The 26609-nt window shown below is 41.3% G+C and overlaps 1 protein-coding gene across 3 annotated transcripts in view; it reads left to right on the top strand.

The window, feature by feature from the left end:
* The first annotated feature begins 1112 nt into the window (after window positions 1–1112).
* LOC136008388 (cadherin-6) overlaps window positions 1113–26609 on the top strand; it is a 104209-nt gene continuing 78712 nt past the window's right edge. For all 3 annotated transcript variants that reach the window (XM_065667555.1, XM_065667556.1, XM_065667557.1), the window contains exon 1: window positions 1113–1286. The gene's annotated coding sequence lies outside the window, so the exon portion shown is untranslated. The remainder of the gene's footprint in view (window positions 1287–26609) is intronic.

Below are 26609 nucleotides of genomic sequence, written 5' to 3'. Positions count from 1 at the left end.
AAAGAAAAAAGATATAAGATTGACTAGCAGGGGAAAAAAATACATCATAAAGGTCAAACCTAAGACTGGAGATGTGAGGTGCAAAATGGCAAAAAGCTTCTTGAAACATTTTCCGTGATTCTTAAGGGGACACTGTGCAGCTGAATTGGAGTGGACTGTTGTCAGGTAAATAATAAACTGTCAATTTCCATCTTGTAATTTAATATTTGGATTAAGACACCTAAAGCTTTATTTCAGGTTAAACTTTGAGATGGGGGGAAGGCTGTACAACATGCATGCGTGTAGAGGGGCTCCGGGAGTCCCACAGCAAAAGCAGAGATTTCAGTTTGTTCTGCATTAAGATTAGTCATAAACTCGTGAGTGGGGAGCCCTCTGGGAGCACAGGGCCCAGGCAAAAGCAGCCACCTGGAAAATCCTCCTCCACCACTTCCCATTCACATAGAAACCGCCACATGAGATCACCTCCACAAAGTGTCATCTCCATTAATAATTCACTGAAATTCTTGATTCATCAAGTCCAGGAAGTTCCTGGGAAGTGTGGGAAAAGACTAGCCGGGCATCTTTGGTGTCAAGGGGACTTAAAACTGGCTCCGAGGATGAGAAGCTGCACAGCACAAACACACAGTTTACAACAGAGAAGCATGCCTCTCCCTCTTCTTTATCCCCCCCCTCCCCCGATTTTATTCTGCTCTTACTGTCAATACCCAACGATTAGGAGGAATCTGGCTGCTCTCCACCTCCAGCACGGAGCGGCTCTCGGGGGGAAGAGGGGCTCCCTAGCACAGCCCTCCCCCTCTGCCCTCCCACCTCATTCACTTGCAAATTCCTGCCAGCAAGGAGTAGCCGGCTCCGCGCCCGCGCTCGCTCCGCGCCTCCCCGTCCCCAGTGCGGCAGCTTCCACGCTCCGGCATCCGCAGCGCCGGCGCCGGGAGTGCGTGAGAGTGTGTGCATTAGAGTGTGTGCGCGCCTGCCAGGGAGGCAGGCAGAGAAGGAGGAGTCTGGATTTTTTTTTTTTTTTTTTTTTTTGCTCCTCTCCTTTCCCTCCCCCCCCCCCCCTTTTTTTTTTTTTTTTTATTAATCAGGAGCACTGAATGGAAACCAATCAGATAGAGAGCCCCCTCGGCTCGGGCTGCCTGCATGCTGGAGTTAAAAAGTGCTGCTGGCCGAGCAGGAGCCCCAGTGAGAGGCGGGGAGCCTGAGCGAGCGTCGGGGAGAAGGGGCCGGGGAGCCACCGCCGCCGCGCTGCCTACCCGGGCGAGGCTCGGCCCCGCCGTCCCTGCTTGCCGGTAAGGAGATGCGGCTTTGCACTTCTTCAGGAGCAACTTTCAACTGTCGGATACCTGCCCCCTCCCTTTTTTTTTTTTTTAATTTTTTTTTTTTTTTTATTCTTTTTGCCATGTTCATTGGGAATGCTAATTAACGGGGGGAGGATGGGAAAGTTGGCAGCTGTCTTGTGGAGGGCTCTGCACCCCACTGCCGCTCCAGGGTGTTCCCCCCCCCGGGCTCCGCGCAGTGCCCGGAGGCTCAGGATCGTGCGGCGACTGCGCTCGCTGTCATTTAAAGTCAGGCGGAGGGATGCGGCGTTTTCCTGGGAACTGTTATCGGCGGCAAGACGCTTCGGTCAAGGGGAGGTGATGGGAGCAGGAGGAGGGTCGTATGCGTTTGGAAGGGAATACTAATACTAATACTAATGCTAATGCTAATACTAACAACAGGAGAAGCTTGATGGATAACTAGAAAATAATAACAATTAAATGTGTCTCGGTTTCTTCATACTGCCTACTTGCTGTGAAATGGATAAAAGGCAAAACCCTCCGGATCATGAGCAAAATCCGAGGCAGGGTGCAGAGCTGAATGTAGAGCACAGTTGAAATTAGGCGCTCCCGCAGCGGAAAGAAGGGGGCAGAGGGGATAGATCTGGGGATGTCACAGGAGCTGACAAATGTGAAATCTTTGATTTGATAAAAGAACAGTTTGAAGAGTGATGGAGGTGGTGAAAGATAGGGGGTAGGCGTACAAGCATTTTACAGGAAAGAAGTTAGATAATTGCAGAAAGAAAGTGCTGAATTTGGTTATGTTGTGAATGTTTCTAAGGAGCTGATAACATGCTTTGTATGTCAGATAGATTGAAGGATTTATGTATTCACATGTGTACAGCACCTACATGCACACACAGGGAAACCAATACACAGCGTGTATGCTATATACATGTATTCTTATGCAAAAGGTTCACTTGAGAGATAAACAATAGCAGTTGAGGTCAGTAGCTGTGGAAAGAAGTCTTGTCACTGCTGCAATAAAATCCATATTTTACAGAGAGTTAAATGCAGTGCTTTGTAAGTGCAAGTGAATGGTCACCTAAGTAACTCCTGGTGACATTCAAGGATCAAGAAGTTTAATGACTGAAATTACTCCGAAGCACGATGGCACAGCTGCTACTTTTGCACACATTGAGATGATAGGACACCTTTTCCCTTGTACTTGTGCATGGTGATGGATTTTAAAGTTCTATCATCACTGCATGAGAGATTGTGTAGCAAAAATTACTTACAGAGTGTAAGGTTGGTCCTTTCTTCAAATCTACTGTTCTTCTAGCACAGCTGGAATAGAGAGTACAGTTGCTTCTTGTCTATTCAGGAATCTGTGAGGATGGTACATACATCCTACATGTGTACTTCATGAGCTATGTACATGAGCATATGCACAAGGGGAACACTACATTCAAGAGCAAGGTTAAGACCTTATGATAATAGCACCCTGGAAATAATATAATTCCAAGGGAATAAAACTGCTTGAACACACAGACCTCTATGGTTTTAATCAAAACAGACATAACTCTCCAAATCAAGATAAAGACTTATCTCATGTATTTGCTGGTCTTAAATCTCTATTACGCAGTTAGCTCTGCGCAGAAGTGCTTGCATATTACTTAAAGCATTCCATAAAATTGTTTAACATCTGTTCCTGAGCAATATAATGCTATGGGTAATGGTGCATTCCTATTAATTTCTTTTTTTCGAATTCCTGTTTAAAGGCAATAAGTTTGCATGTCACAGGAGAGTCGGGTAGAGCTTGGAGGCTTGTGATCAAGATTAAGTAGATTCCTTTATCATGGATATATACAGTTTTAAAGGCCTGGCAGCAATGACACAATTGGATAGCTCCTTTAAACAGCCCAAACATGCTAATAGAGACTGCAGGGCTGAATCCCTTTTTCCTCTTCTCTCAGATGTTATCTGACACAGCACCAGTAAATATATAATCTCACATGCTTCTGGCTTTCAGCTGCACCATAATCTTTCTGGACATATTTCTAGTGGCTTGCAGTTGACTTTTGAGATGGGTGAGGGAGAGGGAAAGCAGCCAGGCTGTTCAGAATAATGTAATCAGAGACAGCAATACCTTTTTTTTCTTTTCTTTTTTTTTTTTTTTTTTTTTTTTCCAGGGAAAATGGCATTGATTCAGTCCTGTTGTAGTGCTCTGCAATTATCCTTTGGAGCCATCTAAGGAGCTGGGGTCCCCATAGGGACTTATTAGTCCCTCTAGGTATTTTAGTTTTCACACCAGTTCGCAGCTCTTGCACATCTCCATGCCAGTACTCCAAAACTTACATTTACAGACATGGTCATCATTTTCTAACCAAGTTGCTCAACTAGAAATATGCACCTTAACTTCAGCACCTTCCTTCCCTCCCTCTCTTGCACGGCTTTCTCATGCAAACAGGAACCTGCCGCTCAAGGCAGCCTTCCCTTTCATAAAGTTTGCATTTTGCCATCTGCTGTTTCAATAATATTTAGCTGAGAGACTTCCTTGAAAGCAAAACACACACGTTAAAAAATGTTGTGGGTTTTTTTTTTCCCCCTTCCATTCTGCTGAAGATCTTTAAACTAATGCAAACTTGATAGAAGTTATGAATGTGCCTGTGCTCTTAGCAGCTGATACCCTGCCAGAGCACCTTCTCTCTGCAAGCAGCCCTCTACTCAAAGGTACACTGGGTTCCTTGGGGCAGGATCCTCCCTCCCCTCCACTATTCCCTCAGGTCTTCTACATCATTTTTGCTTTGACTGAAGATTTCAGCACACTGATCTGCTGCTCATTAATAAACTCCTGCAGTATTTCATGGTTTGGAAGGAATTGCTATTGGTTTTTCCAGCAGATGCCTGTGCACTGTGTAATGGTCAAGCAGATCTAGGGGGCATCAATATTTGTCTGTTGTTGAATGAAATGGTGGGCTCTGTTTCCTGCTTAACTGAACTTTTTAGTGTGTCGTCTGCCTTTTGTTGACTCCTTTCAAACTATGCTCCCTTTCCAGTGCAATCTTGTAGCATTAGGGCTCAAGATGGGCAGGAAATTGCTTATGGATCTCCTTGGAAATGGTGGCTAATTACTAAACTAAAAGGTAGCTGAAATCTATAAAAACAAGTGGGTAGAAACCATTGGAAACAGCAGGCCCCACTGTGATGGTGCCTCATCTTGCATAATGGTTGCAATTCCTCTAGTGGCTCTGCTACAATTCTACCAGAATAAAGTAGAATTGTTTTTCAGTATCTTTTGTTTATCATAAGCGTGCTGCAAATGCCATGGAGGGACTGTTCCTTGGAAGCTAAGTGGTATGGAGGCTTCTTCATTAACCCCTCAAAGACCAGTTAGCCATAGTAACTGTTCTGATTTCTTAAAAGGCTTTGCATCCTTCAGGGTTTGCTTCTTTTTTCTTTTCTTTTTATCTGAATTATTACTTGGCTTCATAACTCTCAGAATCAGGTCTGATAAACTTAGTTGTGATTATCCTGACTGCCATGTGGGTCCAAATTCAGGACCTTTTCAATATAAACCTTTAAAGTGAGTCCCCCATCCTGCACATGAAGCTAACAGCCCCTGTGTGCTGCCAAACCCAATCTCTTCTGCTGACTCTATGCATGATTCAACTTGCAGTATAAACACAGTTCTCAAGTTTAAATGTGTTCTGGTTGAGATAAAAAGCCAGTAGCAGCTGGTTTGCTCATGCTGCATGCTTAGTCATGGCAGCCCTTTCAAGAGGTCTGGAGAAACTATGTTTGGTGAGGAGAAAAGTGTTATGACATGTCGCCTTCTTTTTGGGATGGGGACAGCAAAGATGTTGATGGAATGTTCGGTGCGATCAAACGCAGATATTATCTGTCTTTAGAAAAAGGTACAGGGCAGATTATTAGTCCCTGTCTGAGTTTTAAAAACACCTTCAAAGAATGCATAATTAATACAAAACATCATCAGAAAAAGTAATCTTTTCTGGTTTGTATTGTGAGTGATTCTGCAATGGAGCTAGGTGGAGAAAGTGCCGGATAAAAGCATTTTTAAAGTTTGAGTTTGATTACTTCACATCCATTTGAGTTTTTCTTGCCATAAATATCAGCCTAAAAGCTCCTTTCTCATCCTTCCCCAGTGACTGGCCGATATCTGTTGGGAGTCCATCCAGCCTCAGGTTCCTAAGCTTTCCCAGGGCACTGCTGTGTGTCCTCATCCTAATCGCCCTTTAGTGGCTTCCCCTCCCTATTTCAGGCAGTGTTACCTGTCCTTGCCCCCATGACCACCTCCTGTACCTACTCCAAGTGTTGTTGGTGGCCAACATTTTCTTCCACTTTATTTTCTCAGTTGTGCACTTGGCACTGGAAGGACCAAATACTGTGAATATTTGTATTATGCTTTTGTTTGTTAACACAAGCATTCCCAGAAGAAACTAAGGTAACCGTAGTTTAGGATTGGTTTGAGCGGTGTGAATTAATGTTGCTGGTTGGTACATCCAGTCTCATGGAGCTGCCCACTCCTCAAGTATTTTCCTTTTTCAAAACAAGCCAGCAAAGAGAGTTTTTCCTGCAGCTGCAACCCCCTTAGGAGCAGGGAGGAACAATGCAGATGGGGAAGGGAAACTGCATCTTTCTGGTGAGGGAAGCCTGGGAGCCCTGCCAGGATGGAAAAGGCACATCTGGCATGGTGTCCTTCATGAGCTCTAATGTTGGACCTCCAAAAAGAAGCTTTAAGTGGAAAAGTGTTTAACTGTGACAGTGCCAGAGCACTTGATAGCACTGTGCTGAAACATCCAAGATTACACTGATACTGCATTATCTTTCCTCACACCCAGCCACAAGACACCATCTCCATACTCTCCTCTTTGCCAAGTACACAGACAAAAAAGCGTGTACATTTCCATCTGGTTGCATTCAGGAACAGTGCCAACCTTGCTATGTTTTAAGTAACCTGTTCTATAATGGCTTTATTCTGGCGTTGCGGGCAAATATTTTATGGATTAATTAGCCTGTCTTGTCAGGATATACATATGTACTTATATATAGTCAGAAAGTGCTTAGTTCTAGCCAGAATGTGACTATTAGATTTGATCTGCAGCATAAATACCCATTGTAACCCCTCAGCTCTTCCCTAGAGACACACCGCAATGCACAGAAGAGAGCACTTTATGAATGAGATTGGCCCGGTACTATCTGGATACCATAATTCCTCTCAGCTGAACTAATTCCATTATCTTGCGGTAATGTTTACAGCTGCCTGTGAGATAATAACTAGTGTATCTTTCCAGCATTCCCACTTCTGCATCTAAACTCAGAGCCAGAGCGGGAGGACCTAGGGGAAGGGTCAGCAGGAATTGAAAATTAGCACAGAAATTAAACACTAGTTGAGTTTCCCCAGGTACTGCAGGTGCGTGCTTGCCTGGGTATAAGGCAAAGCTGCCTATTCCCAAACTGCTGCATTTCAGTTGTCAATTAATAGCTTTTATAAGCACAAAGACTGCTTAATCAACACTATCATTAGCATGTAGCTGTGCTTTGGTGTGAAGGGTAAGATCAAACTCAAAGAAAGTACTTGTTTTTGATGACTCCATTTTGCATTCTTGAAGGTCATGGGTATTCAGACCTGTCCTGGCTGTCTGGTGGTGGGATAGTAGGAGAGCCAGTCGTGCTTGGGGGTCCCAACTGAGGTGCTGAAAGCATGCAGCATAAAAGCCAACCTCTGTACTGACACTCTCACCTGAGAGAAAGCCCTCTCACTTAAAAAGCCATCTCTGTGTCCTCCCTCTCATGCCCCCCAGTTCCAATCAATTAACAAAAATAATTAAAAGCACTGTTGTTTTTAGTTTTGCCATAAACATTGAGGTGAAATCTGTTTCCTTGCTGAATTGATTCTCTTTGAATGCCTGGTGGTTTGTAACTTTAGGGGGTCATTAACCTGGCAATCATGTTTTGACAATAGGATCTTCCTAGACAAAAAGCAAACGAAATAGCTTATAGTATCCTGCTACAAAAAAATAACACTATCATTGTGGAATGCTCTATGGATGTTTAGGAGTCTTGATTCAAGTAAGGGACACGGCATAGTTGATTAACATGAGGCCTTCACTAAAAACTGTTCAGGTATGTCTAAAAATTACATCTTCACCACATGACCCCCCTGCGAGACTATCCTGTGTAATTGGCCTTGTTTTACAGCAGAGGGAAGCGAATCACAACCGAGGTGAGTGACTTGCCCAAGGTCACAGGAGGAGGCCATAGCACAGCAGGGATGCTAAACCAGTATCTTACAGCAAGTACAGCTTGCAGTCAACCCTCCTGCCTCTCTGCTGCTCACTTGAGTTGTTGGAGTTGATCAAGGAATGGAAGGAGGAAAAAAAAATCAGACTTGGGCCTCTTTTTTTTTCATCCAAAAAAAAGCCAATTATTTTTCTCAAGGACTCCTTGCAGCTTCTTTGGCACTCTCTCCCCAAAGGATTTTCTGGATTTTTTTTTCTTGTTTGTTCAGCCTTGTTCTGTGTGGAGGGGAAGTAGGAGGCTGGGTAGCTGAGAGCCATCTGGGACAAGACTGAATATCTTATTCCCAGGAGAAAGTAATCTGAGCTGTCCCCAAGCAAGGTGGCAATGACCTTCCTCTCTGCATTGGCCCAGTTGCACTGTCCACAGTTGTTTCTTCACCATTTCCTGCGTTACCCATTCCCACCTACTTATGCCTGTGGGAGAAAAGGGGATAAAAACAGTCTCATTAAAGGCTGCCTTTTCTGCATGCTGCTGCCTGTGCTTTGGGGCAGCAGAGGTCAAACCACACTCTCATTGTTCATGTCCATGGCTGTATGAATTCATTTCAAACACCCCTGCTTTGTAAACTTCTAAGGGGTAGTACTCCTAGTGCATAGATATGAATGTGGGTCAAAGGGAAGTTACTTGAATAAGGACGTGATGTACACCAATACCCTTGTCATGGGTATAAATAAATAGAGGAGAGGTAGAAAAATAGTCACAAAAAAGACAAACAAAATTTATAAATCATATGGCAGGGTTAGATCCAAACAGTACCAGGTTCTGAGGTGAGTGCCACTTATTATGCCCTTCTCCTTATGGAGCTGGCCTCACAAACTGATCGACCACTACAAGAATTCAAGAGAGCCTATTTCCTCATTTTCACAGTGCGAAGAGTGCTCTGGCAGATCACAGAGCAGGAATATATAGAGTTAGAATCCCTTTCAGGGAGCAAATTCTTTTTGTGAAATTGGTGCTCAATTTAGCTGTCACTGCTGAAAGGGAAAAAGATGCAGAAGCAACTTTAAAGTCCACCAGCCATATCCCTTTAAGCAATTCATGCTGTGCCAACCAGTTTTATAAAACTCTGTATTTCATCTAAACTCCATTTAAGTCTAAATAATATGAATGCCCTGCTAAGTTTTTTCACTTCTCACTGCTGATAATTACTGAGTTGTTTCTGCTATAAACAAAGCAGTTCTTCTCTCTCTCTGCTTTATCATACCTGGTCCCAGAGCAGTTTGCATTTAAACATACCTATAAACTGCACTCAAGTCCACAAGACTGTTTGAATACTTAAGTGCCTTCCTATATCAAGATGTCAGGAACTTGTAAGGAAGTGTTTATAACTTAGCAATTATTTCCATTATGACCAAACTGTGTCCTCCAAAAATGTGTATAGTCTACTAAACAGTAGACTAGGAAAAGTGTGGATGGGAAAAGAACAAAACAAAATAAACCCCACAACTAAACAAATCTGTGTAAGGAATTGTGGGGATGGAAAAAAAAAACTATGTAAGGAATGATCATCATTTCCCACTGAAGCCCCTTAAGCAACATAACACTGGCTTATTTGTACGGTGTTGAGAAGGATTCTCTGCTGTCCTTCTGCTCTCGTCAGCAGCTGGGGGCAGTTGCAGCAGGGATGTAGAGGACTGGACCAAGATTGTCACTTGCTGGCTGGCTGGGTCTGCTGGAACGTAGCAGGAGGATCTTTCTTTTGTGCAAGTGTCGCCATGCATTACATCTCAAAAGCCAATTCTTATCTCAGATTCTTCCTTCTGGTGCCTGTATCTTCAGCTCATAGGTACTTAAAAGGGAGCAGTGCATAAACATCTGAGAAAAAAAGCTGGCCTAGCGTATCTTATTTATTAATATTTACAACCATCAGCACAATTCTGCAGACAATCTAATCTCAAGCAGCTTTGAAATTCGGTGCTTTTCAGAGCAGTGCTTCCCACCAGAAACACAAGTGTGCACTCTGATTTGTAGAAAGGATTTCTCTTCCTCTTGGAAAAAAAAAAAAAAAAAAAAAAAAAGCCCAAACCAAACACCCCAAAAACCAACAAACTAAAACCCAACAAAGCCACAAAACCACAAAGCAGCACAAAAAAGCAGCTCCCTCTTTTCTCAGCACAGATTTTATATTGTTATTAAATGAAATGTATTATCATAATGTAACATGTTAGAGTGTCTTTTGCAGGGTTTCTGAAGCAGCTTTTCATCAATCTACTGTAATTCTTTGTCAGATATCTCAAAGCTACTTGATATCACAGTTACTTTAACGTATGACAGAGTTTTCCTTAGCAACAGGTTGTAATTTCAACCAGGCTGGTAAATGTGAAGTCAGAAGCTGGTTGCTGCAAATCTAGGAGGCTAAAATACACGGCACATCCTTGTTTCCTGTTGCAATAATACCTCGAATCCTGATGAGCAAAAGCAAATACTCAGGTTACTCAGGAAAAAACCAGTATTTTATGTTTGGTCAAGCTGATATTAAAACCAGCCTTCATATGATGCAGGCACCTCAGGTGCAGATTCAGTTTCGAGCCCTGACCTGAGCTTGTATCTGTTACATCTCAAAGGCTGTGGGTCACCAGAGGACAGAGCTGCTGGAGCAATGCTGCAGCTGGCAGGGTGCAGGGGGATTAGCGACAGGCATCCTGATGTGGGCAGACATTCCAGACCCGGGAGGCAGCCAGAAAACCTACTTCTTTCTGGAGGCTGAACTTGGCAGTGGCAAGCACATAGGCTAGATGGCTACCAGCTACCACAGCATCAGTGACTGGGGCCAGGTTGATGCAATCTGAAACACCAGAGACCAGAAGTCTTTCGTTAAATCCCAGATTAAATGTGTTTGGCTACTGTGGTGATAGAAGGTACTGGATTATGGCAGCAGCAGTGGTTTGCAGCTGTGGGAATGGTGGGGTAAGTACAAGGAGGAGATACTCAGCTACCTGGTGCCTCAAGGTCCTTTCTTCACTTCCTTCAAAGGTGACATGGTGGAAGGTTTGATATTTTTTCATATACACTACTGATCGTAATGCAGGACTCGTGGTTATCCCAAGTTTATTTATGGGATGTGCTGCAGAAAGGATAATGAGGACAAGTTTTCAGGCACCACCCAACTTTCTATGTTCTCATTCGCTTACACAGTTCTCTTCTTCTGTTGGACTGTTTCATGCTCATCTGTTGTCCTATAAGACAATGATCCTTTGCTCAGCTCTGTGCATGCTAGAATGACAGTCATTTAGGTTGGAAAAGATGTTTAAGAGCATAAAGTTCAATTGTTAACTAAGACTGCCAAGTCCACCACCATCTCCCTAAGCACCATGTTGCCTCTGGGAAGACAAAAGATGCCAGCAAGCCAGAAGTTGAGCAGACATCAGTCTGTTGTTGGAATCTGGTTTTTCTCTTCACATGAAGTGTCACTGGGCTGGATGTGCTCACTCTGCACTTGCTGATTTACCATTGACTCTGCCCGGCAGAGCGATGAGACCAAGCAGGATTCAGCTGCAAGCTGGGATATGATGAGTTATTGTAAATAACTGAGCTGAGCCATTAGAAATAAGTTGCTAAAGTAAGCAAGATTAACTTGATGTGCTGCTTGAAATGAGATATTAGAGATGATAGTGGAGAGAGAGAAAACTTTTCAGTTAGATGGAAACAGGACTGATTAATTAAGCAGTAACGAATAAGGAACCTTGCCTTGAATTGATATGAGGCTTGTAGAGCTAATTTAACACAAAGTACGGCTCCCAATTTATTATTAAATTAAAACGGGTTTTAAAATTGTTTACCTTTTTTTTTCCCCTTATCTGCTTCTGTGTGGCAAAATGATTATTCTGGCTAGTTAGAGAAACCAATCAGAGCAACAGAAATTGTAGGTTGAAGTGGGAAAGATTGTCCTGTTGTGTAATTAAGAAAAATACGCTAATATCCATGACATCATAAGCACTTCAAAGTAGTAACTGTGCTTTGTGTTGCATTTTAAACTAAACAATTAGCATGCTAACAAGCTGCTCTGGACAGACAGTGAAAATGTATTGCACTTGAGGAAATGACTTCTTATTCTTTTAGTCTAAAGATCTGCTTACCTGACTGACAAATATTATTAAGGAATAATAGGGAAGAAACATTTTCTTCTTTTTCTTCCTTTCCACTTTTCTTGCAATTTTTCAAAGCATTTATAATTTTGCAGACTTTGTGGTTATCCCATACAAGGGAAATTTTGATACCCCCATCAAAGCATATGATGAAAATGTAAGACATTTTGTGTGATAGACAAATCCCGTAGAACAACAGGGAAAATAACCTTGTAGTGACATTGCTTTTTTAGCCTCAAACAAGTTTTTTTTTTTCTCTTGACAGGAATGTTTCCATGTAATTTATTGTAGGATAGCTAAACAGTAGCAATTTGTCATGCATTGTGATGTAATTTGATGGGTTCATTTCTTAAATAAATTATGGATTATAGATTACCTCTGCATATCAACAACAGAGCTGTATCTTGTATGTAAATATTCCCTCAACTTTCCCTTCCTCTTCCAATCCATTTTCCATCATACAGAGATGACTTTTCTTCCATCTAATCTTTCTACTAATAAGGTATTTAATAATTTAGCAGCCTAAAAAATGAGCATATTTCAAAGGAGCTGGTATCAATAGTAGTGTAAAAGCCTCAGGCTACAAAAATGTGGATAAGGCTACCAAAGTTTTAGAGTCAGGATCCCAACTGTCTTTCTGCTTCAGGCAGCTATTTTATTAAAGTTGGTATTAAACAACACCGCCTAAGGTCTGATTAACAATTTATGACTTCCTAAGAAGGATTAGCAGAAGCCTATAATTTTTATATTTAAATCTTAATTTGCATCTAAGAGAAACCATACTCAGGTTTATATTTTCATTATTTACTGTTATTAGTATTGCTGCCTCCAAAATACTGCTTATGTGAACACTGAAGGCACCAGTTTGTTGTACTGATCCTTTAGTAACCCATCCCCTCACACGTGTCAGAGGGAAAACTGGCCTCTTGCGTTATGTGATAGCCTTGATCCTGCAAAATGATGGCTTTTGCCTCTTGCTGGGCTCAGTTGCTTTTCTCTGTCCCCAAAGTCCTTCGGGATGGAGAGTGATCAGCACGTGGCAGAGCCAGGCTGAGATCTGCATGACCAGGAGCTGAATGTTGTCTAGCTAACATTACTTTAGAGAATGAAATCCAGGCGTACATCATCAAGGTTTGACTGGTGTACCTTCCCAGAATGGAATTTTCCTTTCTGACATTTACTTTGTGTGATTAGTCCCATCTCTATCTCAGCAATGTTTTCCTAAAAGCCTCCCAGCCCTGCTTATTAGGTTACTGCTAGGCAGCCTCTCCTAGGAGAGGTGGCAGGGGGTAGTTCTGCTTCTATATTCTGTGAAGCAAGGGAGCAAGAACTGTTGCTTTTTGCAATAACAGGGGCAGCCCAGGAAAGAGCATGCTACCAGTGGGAAGAGGGGGGGGAGCAGATACCAGTAAGCCTGCTGGCCAAATTTAGCTCACTCTCCTGAGTACGAAATCAGACCAAAACCCTTGAAGCTTAGTGGAACAGGTTGGAATTTATTCCACTTTTGGCAAAGCTATTATTATTATTATCATCATTATTATTATTATTGAAATAGAATGTAATAACAATAGCGTGCTCTGTTATCTATTTTCAAATTGACCTGATGCTTCCCCTTGACTTTGTCTTCTGCAAGTTCAGCTGTTTCAGAAAATTGTATGCATATTTTCTTTTTTTCTTTTCCCCTCTGTATTTCCATTTCTGATGCCCTTCAGTGGATTTAACTCATTTCACCAGGGGTTGGATGTGGTGGTCATAGCCTGTAGAGCTGAGGGAATAGATTGTTGGCCGGGGGCTATGAGCTCCACTGGCTCATGGCAAGGGAGACATTATTTTTGTCTTCTTGAGCTTCTCTAGTCTCTAAGACACTAAAAGGCTCAAAAGAAATGCTGATATTTAAGCATCTTCATTGCTTTATTTGAACTCTCAATGTCTCCATGGCTTTTCTTTTAATCCATAGCTTAGTTTTTGTCTTGGACTCGAGGGCTTTAAGTTTTAAAATACTAGAGCCATAATCTGAAAACTGCTGGTTCTTCAAAGCAAAAAAGAGCATTAACACATTCAGAGGAAAATTTCTCATTTTCCTGGCTTTTCTGGGTGTGATAAAGTGAATTTTAGTTTTAGGGCTGCATTCATATTTTAAGAATCTGCTGTTAGAAGAACTCTGAGAATTGCAGTCAGAATATTTTCTTGTGGCACTTGTGTTTGGCGTATGCTTGTGGGCCATTATTGTCAGTAGGATTTAAGCAAATGTTCAAAAGATTGTGCTGATTCAGGGGCTGAGCAGTACCTGCGAGGAATAAGGCCCTTAAATTCTGGATTAACAACACTCAAGGTTTCTATTTCATTCTTGAGTTTCGACTGAAATTTTATCCAGTCACATTCTCAGTCAAAGAGGACAAATGAATATTATTCCATTGACTTCCAGGGACCTCCAATGATAAACACAACCTGAAAAACTGGAACAAGCAAGCAGAAGAAAATGCATGAATAAATTATCAATAGTGGACATGCTCAGGAACTGAAAACAGCCAGCTCCCCCCACTGTCTCCTCATTCTCCTGTTAAAAATTCTTTAGCCGTGTAGCCAGAGAGGAGGAGCGATATCATGGTGCTTCTGTGGCCAGTGACACAGCAAACAACAGTGTGAGCAAATAGTTCATACTTAACCTGTTCGATGAATTATTTATAAAAACTATTCTATAGCAACATATTATTATTTATTTGTATAACATCAGTGCCTACGGGTCCTAATTGTGTGAAGTGGTGCTCTAACCTAATAGAGTCCCAGCTGGCAAATACGCTCAGAGAAATCAGTCTTGTCTGTGGGATTACTTGACCAAAATGCGGCTAACTTTGCAGGAAATCATATTAGGACAGAGCGGTTAAGTGAGTTTTACCCTGTAATAGATGTGTAAGTTAAACATGTAAGCTACGCTTTTGCCCAATTAAAGCACACTTATTAAAAAAAAATAGCTGAATGCCTACTATGTTATGATTCATTCTGTAACCACTGGAATAATTTTAGTCTTCTGTGTACAGACTTTTCAGGTGGGGCCAACGTGATTTTCACTCATGATGGGTTTTTGGGTCTCTTAAATGAATCAGAAATTTAAAAAAAAAAAATAATCTGATCATAATGATCATAATGCACCAGAATATTTTATGTGGAGGAACAACACCGCATGGTATCAGGCCTAACATAAGAATATCACACTTCTTTAAAGAGAGTAGAAGAAATAAAGTGAGGTCTAAACCAGCCACTGGAATCTGCTGGAGGTCAGTGGGGACCATAATATGTGCCTTCAGTGGTCTTCAGGGTGAATTCTGCACACAGTGTCACACATCTTTCCACTGTATTTGTGGGTAGGACTCTTGCCAAGAAAATGTCCTCTGCTTTGCTTTGTTTTTCATTTTATTCCTTTTCTGTGGCTGCATAGTCTGAACTAGGCACTAACTAGTGCCTTGTTATATATAACCTGTTCAGCCTTGGTTAGTAGGTATTTTATGGTGATCCTGGATTGCTTTGTGCAGCAAGGTTATGTTTTGTGGGAAACATTGGCTTTGTTCCACATGAGTCTCCAATAGCACTCCAAAGTTTGCAGATACATGGGGTATGTGTCAAAAGAACTGCTAGATGAAAAACATCTGTCAACACCTGGTTTGTACACATCTCTAAACCTCTGCTTTTGGATGCTTATTACTAGTTGAGTTCCACAACACACCAATGCACTAAAATTTTCTCATGGAGGTCATTTCCAGGAGAACATGTGGATACCAGCTTGCAGTAGTGTCAGCTGGCCTGAGTCCAAACTGTGAAGCCAAATACCTTCACAAGGTGAAGGTGTTTGGAGCCTGAACTGAGATCCACATTGTGCAGCTGGCCTCATCTTGATATGACTGAATGAAGCACATGCATGAAGTTGTGATCTCTCAACATCTGCTCCTGCCTTATTTTCTGAATCTCTTCAGAACAAGCAGACACCTAGCCCTGCATCCCCACACCCCAGCTTTAAACGGTTACTGGTACTCAGCTCTGCTTGAGTCTTTCTGCTGCTTCAACCCAGCTCTGAAATGTGTCCCTCCAGTTTAACTTGCATAAACAGAAAGTCCCAAATTAGCATTGCAAGCAACCATTGCCCTCAAAAACCAGTAGTTTCTCTGTGTTCAGTGCATATTTGCCATCTGCTAATGCATTAAGAAGCGGAAAAAAAAAATGAAAAAGAAAAAAATAAAGAATGTGGGCCAAGTTCTTAACTGGAGTACATCCATGTGTAATTCCAGTAACTTTAAGGAACTGTCATCGCCTTTACCAGATGATGAACAGGTCTCTGCTACTGCAAAACAGAGGATGCTTTGGAGCATTTGGGCTATGCGTTGTTTGTTCCTGACTGAGAGGATGCCAAAGAGAGGGAGTACTTTTTGACAGAGGCAGCCTTCTGGTTGTTATCCACCGTGCAGAAAGGGGTGTATACCTACACACTGAAAGCCTTCTGCAGTTCTGGCTGCTTGTCTCTAGGCACGACTCACATACCTTGTAATATAAATATTCAGCTTTGCTTTCTCAGCTCTAACCCTTTTCATGCAAAGTCAGAAGCATGGGGCACTGCATCAGACAGGAAGCAGAGCCCTAGTTTCTGTAGAAATGATCTCTTTAAAAGCCTTATGCAAAGAGGGAAAAAGAGGTTGCTTCTCACACCAGAAAGTGTATTTTGGTTGTCTGCGGGATTCTTTTCTCTATCAGAAAAAAAAAAAAAAAAACAAAAACCAAAAAAACAACAAACCAACTCCAATGTAAAAGGTTAAAATAACAAACCCAGTTCTTTTGGACAGAGGAGTGAGCACTTTAACCTGACTGCTGCTCAAGACGAGTAGTGTGTGACAACCTGGTTCATGCTATACCGTTACTATTCAGGCCACTGGCACTGGAAAGATACATGGAACTGCCAAGGAAAGAAATGTAAAATTGTGAGAATTTATTAAGAATACGATTTTTTTTTTTTTTAATTCCCTTTATTTCAAGAAGGAAGAGAGACTCAGCATTTATCTTTTCCCCACAATACAATGGATTGGTTAATGACTCTGGGGGAGGAATATCTGGCAACAGAACAGAACACTCTCCAAAAACTCTTAACTAACTCTACTTGGACAAGACAGTTCAGTAAGAGTGTTTAAAAGTCCTCACAAGAGAAATTTTTCATTTTCGCTTCCCAGCTCACCCTCACATGCGTTTCTGTTTCAATAAACTATTGCTCTGACATTGAGAGCACCTGTCTTGCTGGTTGGTATCACACATCTTTCAGTATGCTGATTCCAACATAGCTGGTATTCCTCAGGGGACTGCCAAGCAAACAGGCTTTTGAAAGTCCTCTATCTTCAATGCCTCTACTCAAACCACAGCTAGAACAGATGGCAGCCATCAAAAGCACCATTAGGTGAAAGACCTAATGGCTCTTCAGAGGACTGTGTAGGCAAAACTGGTATTTCCATTCACTTCCATACAGAAAAATGAAGTAGTAGAGGGTTGTCTTAATAGCGTTATCTGTCCAGAACTTCAGTGGCACTGGCTTTTGAACCAGTAGCAGAAGTGGCATGGAGGCCAGCACTGCTAAATAAGATCTAGGCTGCTTGATGAGGTGGGCTGAATAAACTCTGCTGCTGTTTATCCATTTTCTGTTCTGTGGCCTTAGTTTTAATCTTAAAACTTGCAATATCTCCTATGATGGAGGGGGAATAGGGTATGGGGGACAAAAGGCACTCACAGTTTTGCAACCAGCCATTAGAGGCAAGTTTTTAAGAAGGAACTGGGTAACTCGATGTTTGTCAGGGCCCTTCCTTTCATGAATAATCCTTACTCAGCTGAGTTTGAAATTCTTACAAAGTGTTTTTTATCACTTCCTTTTAAGGTCTTTGTACCCCAGAGTAGATAATTTGCAAATTTAGAATAGAAAAATTATTCAAGAGGGCAGTGGTGAGTCACTTGACTAGGAGTTTGCAGACCTGGACACTGGGGTTTGAAGATTCTCTGGGTACTCGTGCGCTGTAGACATGCACCTTAACAGAAGCACAAGCATGCAAAACCAGGCCATATGGCATGCATTCATAAATAGAACAGATTTTGCCCTTACACAAATGGATGTATATGCATCTAAAATGCATGTAGCTGTTTGTCCCATGCAGACACTATTTTCTTCCACTTAAATCTAAGTTAGACCTAAAGTTTAGCCTTATGTTTCAGTTCATCAGACAGGCAAATCAATGTTCTTCCAAGAGAAAAGTAAATCCAAATGAAATTTATAACAGCTGAGGACATGACCCTGTTTTCTGTCATTTAAGCTGTCTGGTCAAATTACAGGACCTAGATTTGCTCTTATTTAGATTGGATTATTGGTCTTCCCTCTCCACTGGAGATTTTGGCAAAATTTTCCATGGACTTCTGTGAGTTTGGGAGGCTGAGTTTCTACCTGTTGGTTTTAATGAAATTCTTCTCAGTTTATGTGACTAGTAGCAATGTATCACAGCCTTATAGCTTAGTTTTTTGTGATGTTTATTTAATGTCAAAATACACTGCATGTCATTTCTTCCTCACTCTTAGCATTCATATTCCTTAAAGCTCTGTCTTGTTAAGGTTAAGATGTTATAATACAGGGATTTTAATTATCACTAAGAAAAGTAGAATTGCTAGCTTTTGCATGTTAAAAAAGCCTTGAAAACCTGAAGTCTACCAAGGTAAACCCCTCCCTCCCCCCCCCCCCCAAACAAAACAAAAACAATCTTAAGTTATTTTTAAGTCAGTTCAATTTAGGATTTATTTGGAGCCTTGAGGTTGGCAATACAGTTAATTTAATTGCAATAATTTATTATCGACTTACTAACCAATAAGTTAGTACCTATACCAGCAAAATTGACCCTCAAATTTCTGGTACAAAACAGATTTCAGGACTTCATGTCTCTGTTCCTGTAGTCTCACTGGCTCACCCATGTACAGTCTGGCCAAAGATAAGAAGATGCCTTGGTCACAGGTGGTTAAATAAAATGGAAAAGTATTAAGTAAAGGTGAATGATAATGAATGTAACAATTAACACTTACATGTTCCTTTAGGTCCACCTGCTTCACAAGCAGGAACTAATTACTATATGTTCAGTAATAATGGCATGTTCAAAGAGATGCTAAATTGTGTCCTTACTGTAATAAACTGCTGTGCTGGGATAAGAAATCACTAGATAACAAGATACAAGGAGGCAGTTTTAGGTTAATCCTGCTGTAACCTCATGCACCTCATAGCACACATCTAGACTTCCACACAGACACCTACTTCTCTTTCAGGAGAGGTTTATACCTCGCCTGTGCTGCCTCTGCTTCATCTGCATCAGTGCAAAGAGGCTGCAGGGCTACCGGAAATTCTGCCTTTGTCTATTCATGATAGGACACAGAAGAAGGGTTGGGAAAATGCTTTTTAACTGCCACAAGTTTAAAGAAAGCTGACTAACCACCAGAGTATTTTCAGCAGCATACTGAAGAACAAGAGGGAAAAATCCTCTCTTTACTGCTTGTACTGCTGGAGCAGAATCATCTTGTGCTTTCTCCTTAAAGTATGTGATGTCACAAAAAAAATAATTACTTTAGCAAAAAGAAATAGGATATCAGGGAAAAAACAGGTTTGTAATATTAACCTGATTATAGCTACAGGTAATACTTAATCTCCTTTATCTTGTGGAAGAAAAGGTCGTTTGTTTTAAAATAGATATCTCGTTTTTAAAAAAAAAAAAAATCCCATTTTCGTGAAGTGTTTAGCAACAAAGAAAAGGGAAAAACATCATTCATGGATTTTTGCATTTACTTATTTGTAGAAAAACTTTCAAGGGATAATTGACATATCAATGATGTCTTGTTTTTTAATTTCAGCCAATGATCCTTTTCAGGAATTAAGTATGCTGCAAGAAAGAAGTGGTGGCAGATTCTTTTTAAAAGGCAACTAAATTGTGTGAGTTGTGTTTTCTCTCTGCCGAACTGACCTCTCCCCAGGAGCTGCCTGGGAGCTGCTCCTTGGGGGTGCAGGACATGGTCATGCAATAGCCATTGCCCACCAGGGGACAATCGCCTCATTCTGGCTGAAAGAGAAGTATTAACCAACCGAGTTTTAGGCATTAAATGAACTTTGGAAATGAGCAGGCCGTTCTTCTGACTTGGCTAAGATCCCTAACAACTGAAGTTCATGGTATTTCTTAGCTTGCCCAGCACACATCACTGAAGGCAGTTCTGCTTTTCCCTGTAACAGATGGCATATAGGTGAGCTTCCCTCTCCGCAGGTCCTTCAGGCGTGGAAGTTCTTAAAAAAAGCCACTGAAGGGTAATGATGGCAACAGTTACGGGCAGTGTTCAGGGTTATGGAAGAACATCCTCCCCCTTCCAACTTTAGTTTCTTGATGTTAAAAACTTATATGGAAATACCAGCCCTGTAAAATCCATTGAATACCTGTCCTAATGAGAGAGAGAAGGCATTTCTGAACCATTTCAGAGTTTATAATATAGATTTAATGAAGGTGGATGTTGCCAGTTTCATGGATGGTAACCAGCTGGGTTGGATTCTTTCTGCTTGTTGTTACTGAAGTGGCATTTGATGTCAGTTTCCTTGGGCTAAGCTGCTGAACATCTTTTTCTTCTCTCAGCATTGTAACAATTAAGCGTAATTCAACTCCTGTGAAAGTTAGCCTGAAGATGACATGATAGCAAAAATCACAACTGGTGCTCATTTAAGGAGGTCATTATTCTTTAATAAATAAATAAATAAATAAATAAATGAAAGTTGATCCTTTCTTATTGACAAGGATTGTGATTACTTTTGTCATCCACCTACTCTGTGTTCAGTAAATCCTGTAACTTAGCTGAAATCTAAAAGCAATTTTTAAAGGTATTACAGCACAATTTTACAATAGATAACAGACATGATAAAAACTTACCTCTTCCGTTTTTTGGGTTGGTTTTTTTTTTTTTTTTTTTGACAAAACCTTCCTAAAACAATACCTCTTTGACCTAAGCTTTCATGGCTAGCAAAGTGCTAAAAATATGCAAAACATTAGATTATTGGCATAGCTAGTATAGACCATGGTCTATTTAACTAGAAGAAATAGTTAATTTTCTAAAATGTTGTTTTAAGAAAAATAGCAAACAGAAGGTTAACAGTAACAGAAGGTTACTCAGACTAGGAAAACAGATTTAACAGGGGACAAAAAAAACAGCGAGACAGAGTCAAAACCAAACAAAATATCCCCAGCTACCCAAAGGATTGTGGAAAATGGGAATGATAAAAAAATATATAAATCTTTGATTAAAAAAAAAAAAAAACATCTGCATGCTAATCCTGGTGTTTCAAGTGGAATGACAGAGTAAAAGGAAGAAAAACAGACATTTAAGAAGAAATATGAGAAGCAAACAAAAAAATAATGATGAATGGAAAAATACAACCAAGTCAGAAAAAATCAGAGAAAGAAGCAGATTGAATCTGTGTCTTCTCTCACAATGGAGCTTCTGCTGGTGTGACTGCATATTCAGCAGTGTGAATGTTATAATTAAAGAATGTCAGCTCCAGCAAAATGTTTTAAAACCTTCCTATTAATAAGCAGATAAACTGCTTAAAACTACTGATTATATTAGGAAAAATGGAAGTGTTTGGGTTTTATGTTTCAGTTTCTTTCATCCGCTATAACGCATTTAAATAGCAGATGTCTCTCCCAGGCAGTGTTTGATAGTGGTGCAGTTGATTTTGATACCAAAGTGCTAAGAACATCTTTATGAAAGGGTTCAGTGCTGTGCTGCAGGTCCCAGACCCCACTGATACCCACGCAAGAGTTGAATCCAGTGCCAGGCAGAGATCACACAACAACAGCTGAGCTGCACCAGTTCTGTGCTGCGTCCAGGCTGGTTAACTCTGCCCGTCGTCAGGATGGATGAGGCAAGATGCAGTATTGTGCTGGAACCGCAGGACTGCTGCCAATGCCTGGGAGGGCTAGGGGCTCTCTCTCTCTCTGCATTGCACTGGGCTGCACAGCCCTGTAGGCATGCCTTACAAGTGCCGCAGAGAAAGAGCGTGACTCCATAGGAAATAGGATGGCAGGCAGCAAGCGCTGTGCAATGCTTTATCCCAGTTTTGAACCAGAATAGGAGCCTGTGAGAGAGAACTCCCCAGTGCTGTTAAATATGAGCGTGAGGTCAATGCAAATCTCTTTCATTGCTGGAGCTGGTTAAATTTTTCACACTAAATTGCAATTAAAGTGAGTGCTTCTTTTTGTAATAGCAAGACAAAGCTATCAGGATGTTGGATAAAGGACAGTTACAAGTACCAATATATATATATATTTATATATATATTTATATATATATAAAATTAATTTAATCTAAAATGAAAAGTGTGCTCTTGTGGTCACAGGTCAGAGCAGATGAGCCCAATCATGAAAATACGTATGCACAGATAAGTTTTTAGAGACACGGATAGACTTAAGCACTTTTGTGTGTGGCCACTTGTTTATTATTCAGATGTTTAAGGAAGATCTAATAATTACATGCAATGATCTTAAGGAAGATCATTACAATGTAGCTTATACCCGCACTTTTTTAGGTCTCTTCAAGATACTGTCCCAGAGCACATAACTCAGTCGGCTGAAGTGTAAGAAATGACAGTTGAAAAATAACTGCTGATGTATATATTCATCCTGGGCTCACAGGAAAACATTTGTCATTTGGAAAGCCACTCTGAGTGTGCTTTTTTAGCACCCAAAAGTATCAGAGGGTCTTAAGATTTTTGTCAGGTTCTACCTGTGACACTGCAGTGCACTTTTTCTCCCCATTGTGGCCAAGCTCTGTATTGTGAGCGAGACAGTTTACCTGAGGTGTCATTACCAAGTGTGAGAAAATTGTCATCATAAATCATCAATGTGAAAATAAATGCAGCCTCTGGGATTGCAGGATTTCTTCCGAAAGTTTTCAACTCCCTATGAAGTAGCCCGTAACACAAGGTTTCTTCTGTCTTACTGAGTTGCTAAAGTGCTGTTCTGCATTCCTATGTTTCCAGAGAGTCACCATGGCAGTTAGACTGTTAACCCAACCTTGAAGAACAAACAACAGCACAAGCAACAGCCTGGTTATGAATCTGTAAACATTACCTCATCCTTTTCAGGGAAATTTTAACTCTCTCCCCCATTCAGACAATGAGATACAACTGCCAACTCCAGTGTCATCTGTTTAGATGCCAAAAATGTTAAGCATGATAAAAATAAGTTTAAAAAATCCAAAGCAATAAAACACATATAGTCACAGCCTGGTGACATCCTGATTAGACATTTTTGGGGTCTTTCAAAGACAAAACTGAATATGTTTCTCTCACTGCATATGTTTAACTTTGTTCTGTATAGAAATCTCACAGAAAACTGACTGAAGGTTGGAATTTGGCAGATGAGTGGGGAGGGATGCATTCCACTATGCATTGTGTAGCAGAGTTTTGTAATGGAATATGATGTATATCTAGACAAACAAAAGGCTTTGCATTTAATGGATAAGATTTGAAAAGAACAGTATTTGCTAATTTCAATTCTGAATATGATTTTCCTTTCTCATTTTCTTATCCAATTGTTGCCTTTTCATTCTATAGTAGTTTTAATTTTTACTATCCGAAAATTATTTTCCTCACATTCATGGTCAATCTTTTTTCACTCCACAGTCCAGTCATATCTATCACTATTTCTTGCTGCTTGCTGTTTTGTTTTAGGCTACTTAATTGGAAATAGTTATTTGGCCTTGGTGTCTTATGGCAGAGAAAATAATGATCTTAAACTGTATTAAGCTCCTATAACTATTTCACTTCATGGTAATGTCTGTGCTTCCAGCTGAGCTGTTTAAAATGCTAAACTTCCCTCCCCCCCCCCCCCCCCCCCTTTTTTTTTTTTTTTGGTTGCATTTAAATACTTTACTAGGAAACAGTGAAAGGATTAGCCATTTGTGGTTTACAATGAGTACCAGTGAAGGAGATGCTTTGGTTTGGGTTTGTTATTTTTCGAAGATTACCAGTCCTTTCCCTTCTTCCCTTAAGCTATTTTCCGAGCTACACATCCCATCAAAGCACCGATTTCATTTTTTTTCAAGTGTCACTGGACCGAATCTGGGGACAACTTTAGTCCTGGGCCGGCGGCGCTCTGCAAAGCCTGGAGCTCCCCCGCGTGGCGGCCGGGGCCGGGAACGGGGCCGGGATCGGGAGCAGAGCGGAGCGGGGTCGGGGGCTGCGGCCGCCTCCGGGTCAGGCTTCCCTGCACCTCCTGCCCAGTAAGCTTGCACAAGTCCACTAGAAATTGTGCCGTGCCATCAAATACAAACAGGAGTCATTGAAACTGACATTGTGGCGCTGCTTTTGATTATAAAAAAACCCAGACCAAAACAAAAAAGCACAACCTTTATTTCACTATTTTCAGAGTCTACTTGTGCAAGGTTTTTGCCTTGAGCCATGAAGAAGGTGGAATAAATTTCTCCAGAGAGTAGGGTAATCAGACTTTGGTGGCCTGAGTCGTCCCTTTGGGTTGTGGCTCATTTCCAGCCTGGAGTGACCCCAAGAGGTCCCGGGCACTGCAGACCTTTGGGGTGACCCAGTGGGACTTTGGATGCACAGCAGTTGTAAGCAGGTCATGTCCCTTGACAGAAGAGCCTTCATGAAGGAGGGCTGTGTTGTCCTGCCACATAGACAGAGTAAACTCAGCAAAGGCTACCCACGGGCATGGTGTGAGGGCTAATAATACTGTATCTTTCCACTGAGCATTCACAGGGGAGGCATTTGATCCTGGACAGAATGGTGCTGTGGAAATGGTATAAAAGGTTTGTGACACTAGCTGGATGTCGTCATGCTGTGCTACCTTCCAGCAGTTAGTATTCCTAGAGCACCATATTTTGGTGCAAAGAAGCCCGGCCTTAAACCGGTCTCTATGGATGTATAAATTAAGTGCAGACTTTGAACCAGAGTGGCTGAGGACTGTGCCCATGTAGACTTCTCTGTGGTTAGCTGTGGGGGCAAAGACTTTCAACTTAGCTGCTGTGACTGATCTTTTGGTCAAAGCCCTGCAGATACCTGTATCATCAGACTACAGTCTGCATACCGGCTCAGCCTCTGCCCTCCATGTGGAGTGAGAGGGTGGTTTTGGCCCCTCACCACCATCCATATTAGCACGTGCAGGCCTTGGAGGATAAATATTTATTTTTTTTTTCTGGCAAGCACAAAAATTCACCAAGATAGAAAGCATAAGAAGTCACAAGGTCTGATAGCATGAAATCTTTCCTCAAGTTTTTCAGTATCCTTCTTTTCATACATATAACAAGGCAGCATGCTTTTGTCTGGACATGCTACAGAGTCTTGCAGCTTCAATTTATACCCAGCTAGTATCATTTCAGAACACCAGCTTTTGAATCACATGTGAAAGCACAGAGCTTAGGTTTTCCCTTAAACATCCTATCTTTTCTTTACTTTTTACTAGCCCCAGCGAGAGCCCTGAAGGAGCTTTATATCATCCTTAGTACATTATGCCTGTGATCAGAGTCATAGTGCAGTAATATGGACACAATTTTGCCTATCTATCTGTTTCTATAAGGTGGTTCCTTTAATGGCTTGGTAAAGCACTCATGCAATTGAGTTGCATAAACGGGGACTGAAAATGACTTACTGGTTTAATGAATGAAAAATCAAATCCCCAAAAGCCGAGCATCCAGCCAGCTAGGTCTCAAATATCAATCTTTGGCCTTAAATAATTCTGCTATTGTTATTCTCTTTCCACAGTCAGACCCAGCATTAGTGCAGATTGGCACCACTCCTCTAGTATAAATCTGCCCTCACTCAGCCCTGAAAAGCTTATCCCCAAACAGGTGAACTCGCAGACTGTGAAGAGCTTTCCTAGCAGTTTCTGTATTATACTCACTGCAGAAAGTGTAAGTCAGGACTTGGTCTAAAATGTCCTTTACCACCCTGTTGAATCCCTGTTGTGTTTAGCAGCTGGTGCAACTTAAAATAGCCTTCAGGCTACTTTAAATATTTCTTTCTGAATTTCCTGGGAACATAGCACTAGAAGGAATCATTTGGGACACTGAGTCTAACTCTCCCGTAACCACAAGCCTCCACATAATAGACATCTAGCTTGCAGGAGTGCAACGATACACTTCACCCTTCACTACGTCCTGTAACCCACCTGAGACCTGAAGTATAAGATGCAGAAGCAGTTTAAAAATGGCAAAACATTGCAATAAAGCAAAAGAAGAGATCAAGGGTTTGATCTGACAGAAACTGACAGAGGACTAGTAGTACATAAAGATGGCTTAAAACCACCTTTAACCTTACCTCTGCTCCCCAGGCTGCTCTTAAGCCACAGCTTGGAATGAGTCAAGCTCCCCTGTGCTGTTTTTGTGCAATGCTAACTTTGTAATCCTGTCTAGAAGTACAAAGCATTGGCAAAAAGATTGGTGGCATTCATTTTAAAGCCTCAGTGCTTTGCAACTGTGTAGGAGTTTGTACCATATGGTTTCTGCTGGATCATGTAACGTCATACTGATGAGCTGAAAAATGCCTGATAAGATAGTTTTGTCTGATACCGGCCAAAAGCAAGATCTTGCTCACTGTTACAATGTACTGCCCCAATCTTATGTCCTTGTCAATATATCCCCATATGATATATAGACTCACAAGACACATGAACATCGTTCTACTGTCTGTAATGCATGACAATAACAGCCAAAGAATGCATTGCCTCAGCCTATGCTTTTCCTACTTTCTTGCTACATTTCCACTAAAAAATTCACCACAGACTTTATTACATTGTGGGGCCCAGTGAAAAGGATTTTGATCTGGTCAGTCATTCTGGTTTTCTTTTAATGAATAACTAAAGTTATGAATATGAAATATATTCAGAAATCATTTTCAGGAGCTTGA

The sequence above is a fragment of the Lathamus discolor genome, chromosome 2 (assembly GCF_037157495.1).
Source record: "Lathamus discolor isolate bLatDis1 chromosome 2, bLatDis1.hap1, whole genome shotgun sequence".
Classification (NCBI taxonomy): domain Eukaryota; kingdom Metazoa; phylum Chordata; class Aves; order Psittaciformes; family Psittacidae; genus Lathamus; species Lathamus discolor.
Note: the sequence above shows the minus strand (reverse complement) of the source record. Positions and strands in the feature narration are given on the sequence as shown.